We start from the raw sequence: 21,990 nt of genomic DNA on the forward strand, positions 1-21,990 counted from the left end.
ACATAACTCAGGGGTTTTAGTTTGACTAAAAATTCAAAATGAGTCAACAGCAGACTATGGCTGCTGAAACATTAATATAGACATAAGTTACTTTAATAGAATTACAGATGCTAAAATAAGGTGAAAGTTCCTCTCTCCTCTGGACCCAAAATATCTATTTATTTTAGGACACCAGCATTAAGTACCTACCAAAGCTGCTGGGTATCAGAAGGAGGGCCTAAATGCTGGAAGGCCAACGTACTGTCCTAGTGGGTTTTCTCAATGGCCTGGTGTTGGCATTCTTTAGAACTCAGAGTCTGGCTGACATCCCTTGTCATTGAATAATTATAGCCTCTTAGGCAGACTTCTCCCCTCTCATTGTTCCCATGACTTGCTATCAGCCACTGATTTCCCAAATCCAAATTGCTCTCTAAGATCTCTCCCTGAGCTTTACATGTCCCAGTGCCCACTGGATATCTCTGCCTGGTTATCCTATAAGGTACTTCAAACTTAAGCCAGCACCTTTCCATTGATAGAGCACCTTCTACTTGCTCCCAAATTAAAAAACCTGAGAGGTATCTGAGCATCTCCTTTCCCAGCTCCCAAACCTGCTAAAGTGATGTTAACCATCACTGGCACACATTAAGACATGAATGGTTCACCATGCTCTATGACTATTTCAGAAACCATTCTTGCATTGGAGGGGAATTAGGTGTCTTAGAGCTTCAGCTGCTGCAGTCAATACCATTAACTGAACTGCTCAAACAGCAGACATTTATTTCTCACAGTTCTGGAGGCTTGGAAGTTTAACATCAGGGTGGCAGCACGGTCAGGTTCTTGGTGAGGAAGGGTCTTCTTCTTGCTTCGCAGATGTCTGCCTTCCTACTGTGTCCCCACATGAGTGAGAGAGTGCTCTCTGGTCTCCTCCTCTTCTTTTTATTTTTTTAAAAATTTTATTTGTATTTATTTGAGAGAGACAGAGTATAAGAGATAGCACAGAGCACAAGTGAGAAGTTGGAGGAGAGGGGCCAAGGAAGAAGTGCTCACTCCCCACTGAGCAGGGAGCACTTCAAGGAAGAAGTGCTCACTCCCCACTGAGCAGGGAGCCCAATGCAGGGCTCCATCCCAGCACCCTGAGATCATGACCTGAGTCAAAGGCAGACACTGAACCAACTGAGCCACCCAGGTGCCCCTCCTCTTCTTCTTATAAGGACACTAATCTCGTTATGGAGGCCCCACCCTCATGACCCCACTTAACCTAAACATTCAGTCCATAACATTGGACTAGAGCACATCATTATGATACTGTCAAGTGAAACAGTGGTTCTGCTGGAGTTTGCAAGTCCATCTATGTATTATATAGCTAGTCTATTATTTTAAATTTTTATGTCTGATTTTATGATTTTAACATTTTCCAACTTCCTTTGAGAGTACTTGTCTCCAATATCATGTTCTCTTCCTCATCTATCATTCACTGAAGCTTAGGAAAGTAGAGAATTCAGTTGCCTGAATTTTCCAGAAAATAGATAATTAGCATATGAATAAGGATTTCTGGGTTCTTCCTTAGGTGTATAGTTTAACTTTAAACAATTAATTTGGTAGCATTCATTTTGCCTGCCTAGTTATGGCTTCCATCACACCAACCTATTTCATACCAAGCCTTTGCCAATGCCATCCGCCCTACCTGAAACGTCCTGCTTACTATCACCAATTCTCTGCCTGGGGAGTTTCTGCTCATCCTTGAAGTCACATCCAAGCTTCTCTCTAAGGATGTCAGGCTTGGCTAAGCCTACCTTATACATGTCTGTCTGGCCCCCTGGGCCTGCCACTGTCATGACATGTGCTACTTTGTGCTATAGTGGTTGGTACAACCAGAATGACTCCATTCAAATAGAATTAACATGCCATGAACAACCATCCCAAGTTCTGGGGTTACTCCATGACCTGTTCAATTTGTCCAAGAATTTTGAAAACGTGATGGAGGCTATTACATTTACTTGTTCCAACTCACTCTGCACTTTCACTCCTTTGGATTCTCAAGTCCCAATTCCCAAACATCACGCAACCTTAGACATGCTATCCTCACCAGCCTTTCTTTCCTTCACAAGATGCTTCATGCAGTTCAGTCTCAGTTTTCTCATCTGTAAAAGGGAAGTACTAGGAACTTTCTCCGGGTTGTTGTGAAGTTTAAGTGGGTTATTACTTACAAAGCACTTAACACAGTGTCTGGTGCCCAGGGGAAAGCTCCGTAAGTGTAGATTGTTGTTACTATTGACATAATGAACAAGGAGAGGTTTTAAAATCATGGTTTCTTCAATTCAACTCAAGTCAAATTTTTAGTCTGGGATCTTGATTTTTCATACAAGTAGAAAATGGATTTTCTTCTAAGGGAAAGCCAGCTCCAGAGGCCAATTCTCTTCCTTCCCTCCCTCTCCTCGGCCACCCTCCCTATCTTCTTCTCCCTTCGCCTTCTTCCTATCCTATTCTTTTCTTTCTCCTCCTCCTATTTCTTGTTACAGTGTTTCCTGGCTTTTCTGTTAGAACTTAAACTCCTTGAGGGTGAAAGTTAGGACTTATTCAACTACTAAGACCTTAGGTGTCACATGGTGGGTCTTCATTAAACCTTCAATTACTGAAACACAGAAGCTTTTTCTTGGCTGCCTTCCACTTTCCTAGATGTGCCTGGATAATGCATTGCTTTGTAAGTAGGCTCAGATACATATTTCTTTGTGCTTATTCATTTCTATATGTGTGTGTATGTGTGTGTGTGTTACAAAAAGCAACAATAGGGGTAGCTGGTTAGCTTAATCCATAGAGTGTGCAACTCTTGACTTTGAGGTTAGAAGTTTGAGCCCCATGTTGGGTGCAGAGACAGCTTAAAAATGAAATCTTTTAAACAACAGCAAAACCCCAAAGAGCAACAATAGCTAGCTTTATTAGGGAAACTATATGTACTTATTTTATTCAAATATTACCAAAACTCTATGAGATATGAATTATCACTTTTTACATTTTACTGATGAGGAAACTGAGGCTTAGAGAGTTTAAGCAATTTGGTTATTTTTAAAATAATAATTAAGTAGTGCATTGAGGAATTAAACCAAGGTAACTACATTCTAAAGCCTGTGATTTAACTGTTAAACTTACAATAAAAATATATGTACTAGTTTTATCACAGATATGGCTACTAAAGGAAACTGGGAAAAGTGACTAATGTTTCTAAGGAAACTACTTTTAGCCATATCCAATACAGAGCAAGTTATTAGATAAAAGAGAAAACTATAATTAAAATTTCTCTGGGAAACTAATCATTGCTCCTAATCATTCTGCAAAAGCTGATCAGTGAATGAAACTCCATGCCCAGGCTCAGAAAAAAATTAGGAAATTGCTCAGAAATGTCTTTTTTGCTCAGACACATGAAATAGCCTTGATATGGTTGTTGGCAATGGAGACAGAAAGAGCTAACCCTGCATCTTCTTACCCTACCTGTCCATTTGCCGGAGCAGCGCTCTACCTCAACCTTTTTACTGATTGGCTGGTACCAACCAATGAGTGAGCTACTATAATCTGAGTGGGTAGAAAGCAAATGATAAGGTGGGATGGCAATTTCTGCCTAATGCTATTTGGAAATTAATTAAAGTAGGAGGTCAAAGATAAGATAAATAGACATATAATTGTGCGCGCTATGCAGTGGATTAAAACAAAGTCTTGAAGTTTCTCTGCTAAAAAACCAGCGTAATGAAAGATGATAGAGATTTAGTGAATTATAAAAATGAGGAGAACCATGCAATGTTTGTGCCCAGACCTATCTCTGAGGAATATGCATCTTTCAAAAAGACACATAGACTTTGAAAATCATCTACTCCATTTCCCCTTCTTTTCCTCCTGGTTGAGATGGTACTCATTAAGGGTCTTTCCATGGGACTCTCAGGTCAAGCATGGATTGCCTCTTTAGCTTTCTCTTCTTGCAAGGTTCAAGTGGGACATATAGGAAATGTACATAAAAAGCTTGGACAATGTTACTTCCCTCCTTGACCACTATGGGTGAAAAAAACTAAGGCCCCTGTGAAAACACTCTCTTGCCTCTTTACCATCTAAAATTTATGTGTTCTTCCAGTCACAGGTCAAGTCTAAAGGAAGGCTTTCCCCCAACATGCCATCGCTATGCTCTTCCTAGCCTTACTTTCTCTCTCCAACTAAATTCTGTGTCCTTGATTCAGTGTTCAACCCATTCTTTCCATCCCTTCTACCCTGTTGAAATGGTTCTCTTCAACTTCAAACATTCTCAAGCTTAAAATACTTGGAGCATTTTCCATTGAATTTATAATAGTCATAGCTTACATTTTCAGCATTTTCTTCCTCTTATTTTCAACCTTCCAGTCACAGTGGCCTTTCCCAAACTGGAATACACCAAATTCCATCCAACCTCAGGGCTCTTGCACATGCTATTTCTGTTGCCTGGATTGCATTCTTTCCATCCTCATCTAGTCAATTCCAATTATCTTTCAGTTCTCAAATCTACTTATTCTATGTTCTCATAAGCACCACACACCTCTGCTTTGTAATACTCCCCATGATTGCAACAGGCATGAATGTCCTTTGAGGAAAGGGAAAATGTCAAAAAGGGAAGGGATTTCTCGCCCAGCTCCCTTATAATCTCAATTAATAAAACTCAGAGGGTTTCTAAGTAGTTCTTGACTCCACCTATTTGATTGTTAAACTTTACTCTGGACTTTTGTTTTTTCTTTGCTAAAAATCAGAGGAAGCTATGGGGCACCTGACTGGCTCAGTAGATAGAGTATGTGATCCTTGATCTTGAGGTTGTGAGTTCAAGTCCCATATTAGGTATAGAGCTTACTTAAAAATACTGATAAAAGTCAGAGGAAGCTAGCATATTTACAAAAAAATTAGAGTGACTTCACCATTCTTTAAACCAATCCAATGAGTGAAAAGGAATTTTCATTGTTTGTAACCCCCTCTTTTCTTTGGTTGCTTGTTTTTTTAAAGATTTTATTTATTTATTAGAAATAGAGAGCACAAGTGGGGGGAAGGGCAGAGGGTGAGGGAGAAGCAGGCTCCCCTCTGAACAGGGGACCTGTCATAGGGCTCAGTCCCAGATCATGACCTGAGCTGAAGGCACACACGTAACTGACTAAGCCACCCAGCTTCCTCCGGTTGCTTGTTTTTATGAAGTGTCTGACTACATTGAGTATCCAAAAGTTCATACTTGTCTTTTGGTGGGACACATTCAGAGGAATGTTTCGAATTGAGTACTGCTAAGCTTGTATATATCCTCTCCTTCCTGAGTAAATTACGAACTCACTGAGTTTGACAGGTGCAGTACATGGCTTCATTGATGGCTTATTTAGGCTTCCAATAAATATTAAATGGGTGGATGTATGGAAGGATGAATGAGATGGATGGAAGGATGATGAACTACATATGTTTTGGGGCCACTTATGAAAGCTGTCTTGGTTATGCATAATAAAGAGCCTTCTCTTTTTTTTTTCTCCTGTACCACTTTACCTATGCTTATACTCACCTTAGATTTGATGTTGCCTGGATTCTAGGGTCTTATGCCCACCTGGTCACATTTACCATAGTTATCTACACCAATCATATGTAATTTTATAGGACTTGGGGAAAAGTATCTGTAAGTATCTTTCACTCCTTACAAATAATTTCTCAGAAAGAGGAACTTACTGCTTATGCCCTAATTTAGCTCCAAAATCAGATCCCTACCAGCCCTGAAAAACTCACTTTATCCCAATTGTGATGGTCCCTGTGGACACAGGTCCCTGTGTCCTGTGGTCCCTGTGGCACAGGAGAAGAGACACTTAGCAATAACGAATTCAATTAATGGGAAACAATCTCTTAGCTGTAGGTAGAGATGAATGAGAGGGAAACCTTCCCCCAATGAGGCTCAAGGTAGATTTTTAGAAAACAGTCTGAAATGACTAAGAAGAATGAAGAGGTGGAATGTGTGGGGACATGGAAAAAAGATGAATTTAAAACAAATGGACTGCTAGAGGAGTACTCTAATTAGCACTGTCTCTTAAGGTAGATTTGACGTAATCATGAAGAAGTGTCATCTTTCCTATAGAGGGTCACATTTCCAAGATGCCACATCAGCCATTACACGGTAAGTTCATGATAATAAGATACAAGCAAATGAATGACAGGAGAAAATATAAAATGTCCATCTGTTTCTTTGGGGATATGAACAGCAAATCCATGGGGAAAGGAAGGTGGCTGAAGAGATAAGATATGACTCTGGAAAGCCTTTGCGATTATATGTTGGCTCCCAGAGAGGGTAATGGTCAAGCCATCTTGTCCGATTTAATACGTGTGAGGAATGCAGAAGAAAAGGCAAAATACAAAAAAAAAAAAATATTGTAGCTGAAAGATTAACAGATTGCAAATGGAGGGTTTTTTTTAAAAAAAGCTCTTGAGTGAAGTTTGAAAGTGAAATATCATTAGCAGTAATATAAAAGACCCAATAAAATGTACAGATTCTATAGGGACTGTGTGATCCACGATGGAAATTATGCTGACAGTTTGCCAACAGTGTGGGTCCATTACTATAACCAGGTAAATGGACTTTAGAAGGGAAAAAATGGGTACATTCTTAAGCATTGATCTTCTGTCATGAGAGAATCCTGTATATGTTATTCATCTCACCTCTCTAACGTCTCCACACGCTTGAGGTTTTGCATGATCTGCCTACCCCTACCTTGTTATGTCACCTAGTGCTGCCAATCCCCTGGGGTTCCAGGATCCAGACACAGCAGTCTTGCCCTGCTTGTCATCACGTTTCTTGCCTTCAAGTGGCACAAGTAGTGCCTGCCTTGAGAATGCCACATCCCCTGCATTTCCCTCTAGGTCAGTGTTTCTCTCCAGAGCACATCTGAAAATGTCTGGGGACATTTTTGTTTGTTACAACTGGGTAGGCCTGCTACTGATATTTAGTGGGTGGAGAACAGGGATATCATTGAACATCTTACAAAGCACAGTGGATATTCCTTAAGTTCAAGGTCCAAATTGGCAATTTTCAGTTTTTCCCTGGACCTCACGTTCTTTGGAGTAGAGCAGTGACATAGCCCAAAAACCCTCTTTAAAATATTTTTGTTGGGATGCTTGGGTGGCTCAGTGGTTGGGTGACTGCCTTCGCTCAGGTCCTCATCCCAGGATCCCGGATCCAGTCCCACATCGGGTTCCCTGCAGGGAGACTCCTTCTCCCTCTGCCTATGTCTCTGCCTCTCTCTGTGTGTCTCTCATGAATAAATAAATAAATCCCTTAAAAAAATAAAATAAGTAAAATATTTTGTTGTTAATTATCACCTGTCTTAGATAACATTGTTGTGTTTACCTGCCAAAAGCAATCCCTACTTCATTAAGGTTTATTCCAAACAACTAACTCCTGCCTGTCGCACATGTGGGGAAGAGAAAGATAAAGGGACTTAGAAAGGGAGAAGAATCCAGAAACCTGGAAATTAACACATCGCTTCAACCTCCACTCCCAAGTCCTGAAGATTTTGCCTCATTTATTCCCCCACTTCCTCCCCTCTCCCTACATTACTTTAAGCACTGCTCTCTTTGGAGCCTTATCCTTCCTCTCACTGTGTCTTACTCAGATGACTGTTTTCTTGACTCCATAGCACAATGTGGCTGCTCTATCCTAGCACCTATCATTATATACTGCAATGGATTGTGTTGTGTCTTTCTATGCGATTGTGAGTGCTAGGAATTGAGGAACTATGTCTTCAGTAACTTTAGGTAACTATAATGCTGCTCTGGCACCTAGTATGAGTACAATGACCATGCTTCCATTCTGAAAGCAGAGATCCTTATTAGAGAGACTCATCTTATTTTACACTGAGAATAATAATTTTATCCAGGTACAATGAAACTCTTGTGTGTTTTAAGAAATTCCTTAGCTGTAAATCTCTGAAGATGATGGTCTTTGCACTAAAACCTATTTCATCCTGTGAACTGACAACTCATAAAATTGGAAATATGATTGGCTAAGAAAGATATGGAAAAATCTTTAACTTGTGAGTATTCAAATAAATATAAGGATAAACCAATTAAATAGGATTTATACTTATTTTTTTAAGTCAAATGAGAATATATGGTGTTGGCAGGAGTCTGAGCTATTCTCATCCATTGGTGCTCAAAGTATTTAAGGCAATCCAGCAGTAAGTAATGAGACATTTGAAAAACTCGTGATATTAACCACAAAAAATGGGTTTGTTGTGAATTGTTAAAATGAATTCAGAAGTATCACAAGTCTTCCTCTTTCTCTTTCTCCTTTTCCATTTCCTCTTCCCTTCCATTTCCTTGTTGGTGGCAGGACCTGGAGGTGGAGAGACTGAGGTGATAGCTGGAAACCTAATGAAGAAACACAACTTTAATGGCAATTCTAGAGAATCTGCAAATCAATCTATCTAAGCCAACACCAATCACCATGTCAGGAATATTCAAGGTTGTAAAGCCCTTCAAACAGAAAGTCATCAAAAGAAACCACAGGGGATAGAGGTTAATTAAATACATAATTAGAATCTGGCTTCTTGGAAAGTCCAGGGTTGAGGGGAGTTTAGTCCCCCCTCCTTTAGTTCCCCCTCTTTTATTAGATTAAAAATAAAAATTTTCATTTGCATTTGTTTAGGTTGTTTTGCTTCAGGTATTCTAATACTCCAAAACTTATCCTTTTTTTTTTTTAACTTACCCTTTATAAGCCAACATGAAGGCCATTATTTAAAAAATTGTCATTCATTGATAATTGCTGAAGACTACTCAGATTCTTCCCCAAGTTTTATACAATTGTCGGCTACTCTTCATCTCTGGGACTCTTGATTCAGTTAAACTTGGCAGGCATATATTGAGTACCTACTATGTACCAGGCACCACACTAGCAACAAGTATATGAAAATGAGTGTGACACCATCCCTGTATGTACAGAGCTCTGGCCAAGCAGGAAGGACAACCACATATAGAAAGCATGACAGTAAAATGGGAGGTGTGTCAGAATTGGCTTAAGGAGAATGTACTACAAGAGCACAGAGCAAGGGATCCCTGGGTGGCGCAGCGGTTTGGCGCCTGCCTTTGGCCCAGAGCACGATCCTGGAGACCCAGGATCGAATCCCACATCGGGCTCCCGGTGCATGGAGTCTGCTTCTCCCTCTGCCTGTGTCTCTGCCTCTCTCTCTCTCTCTCTCTCTCTCTCTCATTCTTTGTGTGACTATCATAAATAAATTTAAAAAAAATTTTAAAAAAAGAGCACGGAGCAAGAAGCAACATAGTGCCATCTGGAAATACCACACACACAAAGCTGATGCCTGGTCTTCTTGACTTTAAGGAATAGCAGATGACCAAGCAAAATGGAAAACGGAAATAGAGTCCAGATCCAGGTAATAGGATGAACAAAGAGATCTGAAAAATGTGATGGAGAATTCAAGGACCAACAAGAGGTTTGGGCATGTAGGCATTGGCTGGGGATGAGGGAAGATTTGAGAGGGTGAGATGAAATAAAGGAGCTCCATGACCTCTAGTAGGGAAGGTGAGAGGCTCAACTGTGTCCAACAAAGAACACTTGGGTGGCAATTTGGAGGGTGAGCTAGAGCAGAGTGATAGGAGCAGTGGAATTACTCAAGAGAGGATTGCAGAAGCTTAAGAAGAAAGAATGTGAGCCTGGAAAGAGCCTCACACATAGTATCAGAAGGAAGCCATTTTTATGCAAAAATTTCAGGACTGCACTTCCCTACTAGATGCTCTGGGCACCTGAGTGAAATTCCATAGACAACATTCATAGATCCTTCCCTCCCCACTCTCACCCTCACTTCCAGCAAATCAGAGGCAGGGACCGAGCAGACACAACTAAGACGGGATGGCTTTGGATTCAGAACTAAAAGGATTTGAAAGGTGAAGGCTTGAAGGTAACAAAGTCTCTTGTGTTTGTGAAGCTCTGCAGCCTAGGTCGACTTCCAGCAAGTGAATTGATTGCCTGTGGCCGATTCTAACTCAGTAGGTAGCTGTCAGAACCAGTGCTTAATTTCCCTTCCTAAAGAAATGCCTCTGGTGGGATGTCTTTTACCTAAAGCCACTGGGATCCATAACCGAGCAACCATGAAAAGCTGTGGCATCACCATGGGCACATGGGGATGTGACTCCTCCTTCTGCCCTCACTTGCTGTGTCATCTCAGACAGCCCTCCTAAGCTGTTCACACCAACCCAACCCCGTTATTGAAAGGACAATTGTGTGGCATTTGTAAAGCCCTTAGTCCAACACCTGACATGCGGTACTCAGTAAACATAGGTCAGTTGAATTGACTAACAAATATAATAATTCCTGACACTTTGAAAGATGATGTTGACTTTTTTTTAGTAGCTCTGATACCCATAGCTGATCATCTGATCTACTGGATCCACACAAATCCTATGAGTGGAATCAGGCAAAGATAATCATCTTCCTATTTACAAATAAGGACGCAGGCTGAGAGAGTCTAAGTAATAAGCAAAAATATCAAAGGTTGCATAGCAAATACAAAATAAAGCTGAGAGCAGATTCCACACCTTTAGACGAGGATTTAAGCCCTTTATAATGTATTACCCGTCCTTTGTTCCTTCTTTTCTTCTACAAATATTTATTGAGTCTCCATGAAGAGCTAGTTCCTGTGGTGAATATAGTATTCTAGGTCCTAAGGATGGAGGCTTAAGTCATCCACAATTTTCTCTGTGTTTATCCTCTTCCTCTTTTAAGACCAGGAGTATAGTTTATTCTCAGTGGAAACTAGCAGAGAAGCTGGCACAAAGTAAATACTCACTAAGTGGGCAGTTAATGGGATCGTTGTTGAATGGATAAATCTAATCCAGTATATCTCATGACACTTGTCCCAAGAATTATGGGAATTGAGTAGAAGTTAAGACTCCCACTCTGCAGAACCAGAGGTATGCAGTGATACCTAGACTTTGATCTCAAATAATCAAGTTTTAAATCCCAGCTCTGTGTGACGTTGAACCCCTTCCTTAACTTCTCTGAACTTCCATGTCTTTATTTGGAAAATGTAGCAATAACACTTGCCTTCAGGACTTGTTCTTAGGGTAAAAGAAGATAGCCTGCCACTATCTGGTAGTAGCATACCAAGCCTGACATGTGGCACACTGGTACAAAGGAGATACTCCACCAATGGCAGCAATTAATACTGGTGCAAAGCTACAGGGAGTGGTAGCATCAATTGGAGCTTTACAAGCATAGTAGGTATGTGGCAAGCGTCACTAACCAGAATTATGACTGGAATATCCCACCAGATCAGGCCACACTCTGAACACAGGGTTCTTGTTCAGACCAAGAGACCCTTTGGGGTTCTTCCCTTCTCCACTGTCATGACAGGTAGGACCAAACCCTGGCTTTGCAGAGCTGCCAAGTTTGACTCTGGGGCTGAGTCATGTTGACGACAACCCAGTACAACTCGTGTCACAATCATTGAAGTGCAGAGGTCTGTAGGCGCCACAAACGTGAGTCTGGATTTTCATCCCTCTTGCTACACAGGCCAGAATCACACACACAGGACAGAAGAGTAAACAACCCAAGCCTCTCTTTGCTCTCAAATTGGTCACTGTGTCCAGCTCCACTGTCCACATGTTCCCACCTTCCACACCAACCCTCAAAGACTAGAAATGCAGATGAGTGAAACCTTCAATGTTGATTGATTCAAAGAGAAGCTTTGAGCTTGCAGTCCAGGATTTTTTGTAGATTATATGTAGCATTTTTGGTAAGACTGTGGACAACAACTCATTCTCTGCCTAGTTTTGACAAGTATGGAAATGTTAATACAATAACTGAACTCAGAAATATAAAAGAACCCAAATCTAGAAATCTAATAAATAAAAAATGGAAATAACCTTAATTATCAAAAGTAAGAAAATGGTTAAGTAAAATTATGGCACACCCAGATATCAGAATATAGTCAGTCTCTAAAATGTTAGTTTTAGTGACATCGGAACATGTCTAAAATATAACTCACAAAAATACCGATTAGAAAATTTTGCATATAGCATGATTGCAATTATTAAACAAATATTAAATATACCGAGAAGTCTACTTCTGTGTAAGATTGCAATACTTATTTCACTTATACTTTATGTACACCTACATTTATACAGTAAATATTTATAACCATTTATTTTAAAAATGTTTTAAAAACGTAATAGTTTAAGTAACTTTAATCTCCTTTGCTTTTGAAGGAGTTTTGTGCAACAGATGAACTCAGTAAGAATTTGGTTAATAAGCACTTACCCTTGTGAAGTTCTAGTTGGTGCTGTAGACGTGAAGTGGCTAAAGATTGGTGAATAAATTGTTCCTCAAGGGATGTCTTAGTTGCCAAATATTTGGAGAACGGTGTCATATGGAAGGAAAAAAAAAAAACCTGGTTTATGAGTCAGGAAATCAAAGTATTAATACTAACTCTGCCACTAAATGGCTATTGAACTTGGCTAGTTTATTTTTCTCTTTGTAAGTTGTCCACTTGTAATCAGAAAATCATTCCTTCCTTCGTTCATTTATTCAAGAAATAAGTCTTGAGGGTCTACGATAGATCAGGTCCTACTGTAGACACTGGGACAGAGCGGTAGACAAAAGCAATGTGGCTTCTTCTCCTCTCAAGAAACTTATGTTCTGGTCGAACAGACTAACCATGGACTACTGCTCCAATACCTAAGTAAAATAGAAATCACATGCTATGACGAAATATAAGGCAGGATGAGGAGAAAGAGAGCAGCGTGGAAGGTTTCTAAGGAGGTGATTTGTAAGTAGGTAACTCAGTGAAACATAAGAACAAGCCAGGTTGTTATCCGGGGCAGGGGGAGGAGGGGGTCCAGGCAGAAGGCGGGAAAGGTGTCCAGGCAGGGGGAATGGTGTCGAGGCAGAAGGAACAGCATGTGCCAAAGCCCTGAGGCAGAAATGTGGCTGGAGTAGAGGGACCCAGATGAAGGTGGTGGAAATGAAGTTGATTCTTTTCCTGAGCAGCTTAACCAAATAGAGTTCACCAGAGAGCCTGTGACAAGCTCAAAATGCTCCCAGCGCTTGAGATTCAAAGTCCAAGGCCTCCACACAGGCCGTGCATTTACAGAAACTTCATCAGCCCCACCGCAGCACTTTGAAGGCCCGCTGTGCAACTATTAGCTGATCCCACTTAACAAACAGTGACGCAGTCCTCAGGCATGTTTGTGCCCAAGCAGGTGATGATTTTCTCTCCGCTGACTCCAGTCAAGGACTTTCTGCTTCCAGATTTCAGGCTCCAGGTGACGTTGGGCACAGGGGGTCAGATGGCGAGTGGAACAGGTCACCCGCCAGCCAGGTGACATGATCTGTACTCGGCTCAAATTTCAAAGAGCCCACTTTTCCGCCTGTGTGTCAAGCACGCAGTTAGTTTGAATGCTGCACGCAGAGTAAGATGATTCATCAATTTCCAAACCCCTGGGAAAGGAACCTATTGTTTTGATTCTTAAAAAAATGTTTTCCTGACCCCTATAGAGGTAGCTGTAACTCGGGAAGATAAACTAGGATGAAGTTAAGGGCCAAAAAAAGAAGCAATTACTGTCATCCATAATTACAAGGCTTATCATTTATTGTGCAGTAATAGTCGCATTTCCAAGCAGACATTATTAATTAGTGAAATAACAAGGCAATTTGCATTCATCTCAGTCCAGAAGAATTCAACCTACTTCAACAGACCAAACATAGGTAACTTAGCCTTATTACTTTCTGTCTTTTTAATACATGGGGAACTGAGGTAGAAAACATTGAATGGATCATGAAAAGAGGTCAGTTTATCCAAAGGTTCGTAGCTTTGTCATTCAATGTCATTCGATGGCAAGAAAAATCAGATTGTCATCCAGGATAACAGTGCATTGCATCAGATTCGCAGAGATGTGTTAGAGCATAAGGATGGGCAGGCTGGGAAATTAGGTTAACTTCTCAGAAGCACCATCCGTTTTGATGTGGGACCGAATCTCTCAGAGTCTGTTTCCCTATCCTTGAAACGGGACTGTCAATCCCTGTCTGAGATGATTGTTCTGCAGAATAAATGAGAAACATGTGTCCCTGCAAAGCAGGCGTGGTTTGTAACCTGGACAGATCCCCGCAGAAGTGCCACTCAAGGGGGAGGAAGAGGCCCTGCATTAGCCTGGAGTGTTGGGGCTGCATGTTTCTGGAGGAAGGGAAGGGGGGTAGGGTGGTGCTGAAGGAAATCCAATTTATCCTAAGGAAAAATGTCAGAGGTCCAGCGAGGTTTTCAGTCTGGGGCATGAGGAGGGATCATAGTAGGTCCATTTTCCATAAGAACGACAGAGGCAGAAGAGTTTGGAACAGAGCAGATGCGCATCCAATCATCCAATGGACAGCTTCTGGATTGATTTGATTTTGAGTGTTTATAGGCCTCCTTCTATTGATGTTAGCTTTGTGGTACAGAGAAGTCCTCATGGCTAAACCATTCCGTTCTGTATAATTAGGACGTGTGGCTTATAATATATATGGAAAGTGACATTCACAAGTACCTTTATATATTTATGCAGATTAGGAAAACACCTACATCGGACAGGCATAAGTAGCACAAGTGACTAGGAGTATTTCTCCCTCTTAGTTTCTTTCTTTTTTTTTTTTTCTTTTCCTTTATCTTCAGGGTCAGCTGGTAGGAAACAAAACAGAAGAAGCAATTACGACAATATAATATAAATCTGAGATATAATCTCGTAAAATCTCGTTGCTTTTATTTTTTTAAGATTTTATTATTTATTTGACAAAGAGAGAGTGGAAGCAGGAGGAGTAGCAGGCAAAGGGAGAGAAGCAGGCTCCCCCCTGTGCAGGGAGTCTGATGTGGGGCTCGATCCCAGGGTCCTGGGATCAGGACCTGAGCCCAAGGCAGATGCTTAACCAAATGGGCCACTCAGCTGCCTGTCTCTTTGTTTTTATTATTTTTTTTTTAATTTTTTTAATTTTTTTTTTTATTTATTTATGATAGTCACAGAGAGAGAGAGAGAGAGGCAGAGACACAGGCAGAGGGAGAAGCAGGCTCCATGCACCGGGAGCCTGATGTGGGATTCGATCCCGGGTCTCCAGGATCGCGCCCTGGGCCAAAGGCAGGCACCAAACCACTGCGCCACCCAGGGATCCCCCCTCTCTTTGCTTTTAAAACTAAAGAAACAGAGGCTGAGAGAATCACTTTTCCCAGATTACAAAGCTTTTGTAGCGTTTAGTCAAAACCTGGTCAGAGCCAGGTGTTCTCTGACCCTACAAACCTGGCTCCTCCTGGATGCACCTTCTCACCCCTCAGACAGTCCATGGGAGGGGACGAAGACTGTCATTTCTGAGACCTTCGGCTCTGGCCACCCAAGAGTCTAGTCACAGAGAGAAAGAAATGAAAGGCAGTGTGGTTAATTAAACACAAGCGACATGGTATTTGGACTCAGGGACCTGGCTTTAAGTCCTTCATCTGTACTTTCTGATTGTGATCTCAATGTCGGTTCCTCATCTGTTAAGTGTGGATAATGGAGGCTCCTTCCCTGGTGTGAGCATCATATTTAAAGAGATTATATACGAAAGACACAGATAAAGAGGAAACTGGCAAAGAAAAATTCTCATTCCCCTTTTCTCATCCTCTTTGAGATACTATTATTGTTATTCGTATCAGTCTTATTGTCATTCAATGGCAAGAAAATAGCCTCTCATTTCATCTAGTTCCTCATCCCGCATATCTGATTTGATTCCCTTTATTGGGTTCTGGGAGGATGAAGACAGTCTTTATACAGGCATTATCTTTCTTAAAGCAACATTCATCTTTCTCAACAACCTGAATGAAGGCGGGAAGCAGGACGGCCAGAGGCTCAGCGTCTATCCTTATTTATCAATTACTAGAAATAACAGAAGCAGGCCACACTCTCCCCACCTGCCGCTTGTCATGGACTGTAATATTCTATGCTATTGCCTTGGATTACTGGTGATAAGGAGGGAGTGTTTGTTAAATATTATCCAGCTAGTAATACCATTATTTGTATGGGACACCTGTTATCCAAAGGTTTCGCTGTACCCTTCAAAGGTCTCATTACCTGAAAGACACATCCCAGGGCCATCAATAATTAAATCTCCTCCAACCTCAGTTTCCAAAAGAGTCAACGCTCTGGTTGTCTTTCTCTGGCCATTGTCCCGCCCTTGGAGCATGTTGTGTCACAGCCCGAAAGATTTTATTTCTCGGGTGTTGAAATCAGGGAGGTAATGAGGTCTCAAGTATTGGGCTGGGGTCAGGAGGTCCAGGCTTCCATGGTGACGATCACGGCGGTTATTATAACATTCTTGCTCGCCTACCACATGGTTTGCAATTCTTATGTCTTTACTGATTCAATCCTAACCCAAATCCCGGTTAGTATACTTTTGACATAGATAATGAAGGAACCAACTAGGAATGGCATAAATAAAAGAAAATATCACAGTCTCACCTCAAACATTTCTGGTGGTAGGATGCCTCCAGGATTGGCCCCACAAATCTCAGGAATCTGCCATCTTGAGCCTGTCAGTGTTTGCTTTCAGATTTTTCTCATAATGAGCACAAGGTGGCTGTTAAAGCTCCAGGCATCACATCCTCACATAATAATGTGCACAATTAGAAAAGGAGAATAATTGTCAATCTCTGAGTCCTTTTTTTCAGAATTGGGAAAATTTCACACACACACACACACACACACACAGGAGAATGAGGAGAATTTCCCAGAAACTCCCCAGAAGACTTCTCTCCATGTCTTACTGATCTAAACCCATTATTGAGTCATTCACAGGCAAGGGTTGGGGGGGGGCTGCCACAATTGACTTAAACTATCCAGGGCATGTGTGTGCACACACACATATCCACATACAAACACACACACCCCATTTCCTGGCTAGAGCTGAAGAGGAACCCAGACTCCCTCAAAGCAAAAGAATGCCAATTAACCTATGGTGATTAGGGTCCCATTAGCAAGGAAAAAGAGAAAGATAGTCAGGTAAGTAGCTATTACTAGCCCTACTTGACGAATGAAGAAACAGAGGTTCAGAGTAGTTATTTTTAATATAATAATATTTTATTTCCCACTCATGTCATGGTCTGGTGACACTGTAGGGGCAGGACAATGCCCTCATGTAGTTATTCAAAGACCAAGGCACCATCTGCCTGTGGATCTGTCCTCCTCTATGTCCTTGGAGTTCTCCCATTCAGCTGAGGACAGAGAAGGAGCAAGAGGATTGTCTAAGGAAAATTCTCATGGGCCAAGCCTGAGTGGTACACATGACTCAGCTCCCATCCGTGGTCTACAGCTCTGGCACCTGGCCACTCCTAAGTGCAAGGGAGGCCGGGAGACCACTGATGTGCCACGGAAGGGAACAGAGCCCACTCTCATGGTCACTGAGTAGGTGGCCCAGCTGGCATACCACACCACCGAGGTCTGAATGCATGGGGAACCGTGGTGTCTCTCATCCTGGTGATACTTCTACCCGTGTGACACTTTTAAGCTACCAACTCATTCAACCTTCCAATCAGTGTCCCCTGCTCTATCCACTGATAGTCCAATCCCTGCCCCACCACAGTTCCTAAACTCCCCTGAAACTTGCCCCAGATCACACCTCAAGTCTCAAGTTCCTTGACCATCCAGTGACATTAGATTCCATTGGTATTGGTTCCCCGTTGTAGAAACATTTTTACTCTGTTCTCAGGCATTTGCTCTTTCCTGCATTCTTTTCCACTCTTCTTTCTGTTGGTCCGTTTGCTCTCAGCACTGGCTGTTTTTCTCCTCCTCTCAGATCCCCATCCCCATGCCTCTTTTCTCACCGTGGAAAAGACAATTCACAACTACGGCTCCTTTCTGACCTCTGTGTTACCTTCTGCAAAATGTATCCTGTTGCTTTGAGCCTCTCACCTGCCCATCAGGTAGTCATTCAGATGTTAATACTGTTACTATGACGACTCTTACTTATATTCATACTTCTATTATTATTACCCCTACACATTTCTTAGTATTTGCCAGGCAGGATTGTAAGCACTTTGTATAAATTATCTTTAAGTTTCTCAAGAACCTAGGCATGGTTTCGTCCCCTTTTTTCAGATGAGACTGGAGAGAAAAATAAAATGCTGGTAAATGACACAACAGGAATTCAAAACTAGACATTCTGACTCTGAAGCCCAAACTGTTAGCCCTTGTGTGCACCTGCCTCTGCAAGCTATGTCCTATATGTTCTCTCTAAGCATCCCTGAGACTGGTTCAGAGCTAAGCACACAGTAGCTGCCAACATATGCTAAATTTAAATCCACACACCCAAAATATCCTCTCCTGCCCAAATCTTACTATCTCTCCAATTCTTTCTATATTGTAGCATTCTTCCCTTATTTATACTCAGATTGGGCTGTCCTTGTTGACATATCCTTTTTCTTAGACCTCCTAAACAATAACATCAGGTAATATTTATCAAGCATTTATTATGTTCCAGGTTATGTTTTTGGCACTCTATTCCTATAAGCTGAATCTTATTATCTTCACTTATAGATTGGAAATTTAAGTTTAAAGGTTAAGTGGAGGACAGAGGGTAATAACTTGGATGTTTAACTCAACCAACAGCAATCGTATCTATTAAACTTTATTGCCTGTGGCAATGCCACTAACTCTAGTATATTCCTTCTATAGTCTCATAAGGCTGTATTTGTCCTTCTTCATTCCTGTTGACAATTTCTGGGACAGATTCTCAAGCACCTGATTATGGAAACAGCCTCCTTTCTAGGCTATAACTGTTCTGCTCCTTTAAAATTAATTTGATTAACCACTATTAACTAAATATTTTATATTTTAATTGGCTCCATTATCCGTCCTCACTTGTCTGTCAATTCCATGTTCCAAAAATCTTTATTTATCAAAGCAGAAGTCACACACAAGTTGGATTCATCATTCTCTCCGTGATTTAAACTTTGTTAGGAGTATCAGGTGGGACTTCTAAAGCATTGTGCACAAGAAGCTCCAATAAAGGTGTTCCAGATCAATGGAACACCATCGGCCAGGATTATGCTTGTTTCTTCAGCAATTGCTTTCCACTTTGCTGGCTCCTGAGAAGCACCCAAACAATCTTCATGGTAAGTAACATGATAGGCAAAAAAAGAAAGAAAGAAAGAAAGAAAGAAAGAAAGAAAGAAAGAAAGAAAGAAAGAAAGAAAGAAAGAAAGAAGAAAAGAACAACAACAACAAAAAACCCACACATCACAAGATTTGGATTTACTCATTTATCTAATTACTACCACTCAATAATTTGAGTATTTACTAGGTGTTAGGCTGTATCACATTGCCCACCGCGGGGAGGGGGGTTGTCATGAGAATTTAACAATATACAAGTCAAGTCTTTAGTGGAGTTTGTGGCACAGAGTAAGTCATATGTATGTAAGTCCCAATCCCTGTTTTCTCCTGAATAAATAAGTATGTGAATGAATTCAGAAGCTCAGTTGTCCTATGGCTTTGTTAAGCTATGTCTTTCCTCCTGGCACTGCTCTGGCTATTTCCCAGAATCTGCCTCTTGGCCCATGGGCTCAACAGGATGTCCAGTCAATCCTGCTCTGTATGGATTTTGCCAACTGTTGGTTTTGATCCTGCCTACCAACTTTGTGTGATTTTTTTTAGGTAAAATACTTTAAAATATTATTTTAAATATTCAGTCATCAATACAGACATGGATTCATATTTCAGCATTAATACTTAATAAGTGGGTATCACTGGACAAGTAAACACATTGTTTTTCATTCAACATTAGTTCAGCAAGTATTTACTAAGCACCTGTCATGTGCCTGGCACTTAACTGGGCTCTGTGTATATGGTGGTGAGCAAGATAGATATGGCACATACACTCTATGGAGGAAAGAAGCAGTAAAAATTAAGTGTGAAAAAAATAAGCTTGGGAAAAAAAATAAAAAGAAAAAAATAAGCTTGGGGAATACATGCTCAAAAGAGAACATCCTCAAAGCAAAGCAAAATATATGTTTAACACAATATCCATTTAATCCCACTTGTTTGGGTTAATCTCTTTTCCTCGAATCTAGTTAGATCCTACTCATTTCAGGGTGCTAGTGGTTGTAGTTACAAGGGAGAAAACATTTCAAAATGACTTAAATAGCACAGGACAGTTTTTTGGTTCATATGACTGAAAAGTCCAGAGATAACTAATTTTAGGAGAGGCTTTATGTGGTGACTCAAAATAAGATCAAGAATTGCTTTCTCTCCATTTCTCAGCTCCAGCTGCTCAGCATTGGCTCTGTCATTGGCCAGTTCCTCCTCTCGTGGTCCAAAAATGACTGGCATTGGCTGCTGGGGATGCATGCTTCCTAGCTCACAAAAGGCAAGGAGGAATGCACCAAATAAAGGTCCTGACTCTTGTCTAATTGGACACTTTTAAGTCCTGTAGCAGTTCTATGGGCAGGTGGAAGAATTTCCACCCATCTCTTTCTAATACACAGAATTTCAAACTGAGCCACCCCTAGACCCAGGAGTGAGGTCAAGTCTCCTGATCTGCCTGAGTGAGGAGTCACATAATAGGCATGGTGTGCTCTCTCCAGATATATGGTTATTGCCAAATTGCTGTGCAAATCAGACTCCAACCTAAACTCCTGCTGACAGCAAATGAGAGTTGCTATTTCTCCGCATCCTCACCAACACTTCGTATTTTTTTAAAACTGTACTATCACTAAAAGTTGTGAAATGGAATTTTATTGTTTATGGCCCATTTTTGTCTCTTTTTTCATAAGATTCCAGCTCAAAGAACCTGCCTATTCTAAAACTAGGTTGTTTTTCCTCTATTTATTTTTTGTACCACTTTTTTCTCAAGGATATGATTTGCTATTGATTTGTACCCACCTGTCTTTTCATTTTGATGTTGGTCCACTGGTTGGGCAAGAACTCTGAAATTCCAGGTTTCCAGAATTAATCAGTCTTTTTCTTTACGGTTTGGTTTTTGTGTGCTTTATGTAAGACAAAAACAAAAACAAAAGAAAACAAAACATCTTCCTTACTAGCCAAAAACTAAACATAATTTCTTACTTTTTCTTTTACAAGTTTTAAAGTTTTGTTGTTCACCTTTGGGTTCTTAATTCGCCTGGAAACTGTTTTTGTGGATGTTACGAGGTAAGGACCTCATTTATTTTGTACTTACTGCAATTTGAATGGTCAGTTTCTCTAGTACTACTTGTTGGCTAGTCCATTCATTCCTGATGATTTTTCATGTAGTCTCCATTATAATTTAGTCTAATCCTGGCCTCTGTATTCTATCTATTGATATTATTTCGTGCTTTCTAACTTCCTTTCTTTTCTTCTTTTCCCCCTCCCTGCCTTCCTTTCATATTGACACAATCCTCTTCACGCTCCACTGATTTAAACATTCTTGTTTCTATGCTATTCTTTAGAGATTATCCTTAATATCATCCCACTCAACATCGACTTAGCAAGGTCAACGTTTACAATACATTAGCCTCTTTTTCCCCAAATCTAGCATTTTAGCACACTTAAACTCCCATCACCCCTTCTTAACTACCAAGGTATTGATAACTAGTATTTTAATTCCATCCTGCTTGCAACACCTCTATTAATCATCGTTATGTTGTTTTCTACAATCAAGTCATGTTTAGATGCTTCTACATGATTCTCTATTTGTTTGTTATTGCTCTTGGCATTTCTCTTATTCATCTCTGTAGCACATTGCAAATATTATTTCACTGGTTTCTTGCATCCACTGCTCCTGACAGTCTAACTGTTGTATCTTCATAGCTATCTGTCTTTTCTCTCTGGTAGCTTTTAAAACTATCTGTGTTTGGTGTTTGTATCTCTCCACTATGTTTCTAATTGAAGTTTGTAGCTTTTGTTGCTCTTGGAATACAGTGTGCTTCTTTATTCCGAAGACTCATATGCTTCTTTTATTTGGGATACTTCCAAGGCATGATCTTTTAGAATATCACTCACCTCCCTCTA

General features: G+C 40.8%; 1 long non-coding RNA gene across 1 annotated transcript; it reads right to left on the reverse strand.

Annotated features, from left to right (window-relative positions):
• Positions 1–8,224: 8,224 nt before the first annotated feature.
• LOC121499045 lies at positions 8,225–13,101 on the reverse strand. The gene is made up of 2 exons (XR_005989987.1): positions 12,275–13,101; positions 8,225–8,370 (listed from the first exon to the last, which is right to left on the reverse strand). It is a non-coding gene; the product is annotated as an uncharacterized LOC121499045 (long non-coding RNA).
• Positions 13,102–21,990: the final 8,889 nt, after the last annotated feature.

The sequence above is a fragment of the Vulpes lagopus genome, chromosome 9, assembly GCF_018345385.1.
Source record: "Vulpes lagopus strain Blue_001 chromosome 9, ASM1834538v1, whole genome shotgun sequence".
Classification (NCBI taxonomy): Eukaryota; Metazoa; Chordata; class Mammalia; order Carnivora; family Canidae; genus Vulpes; species Vulpes lagopus.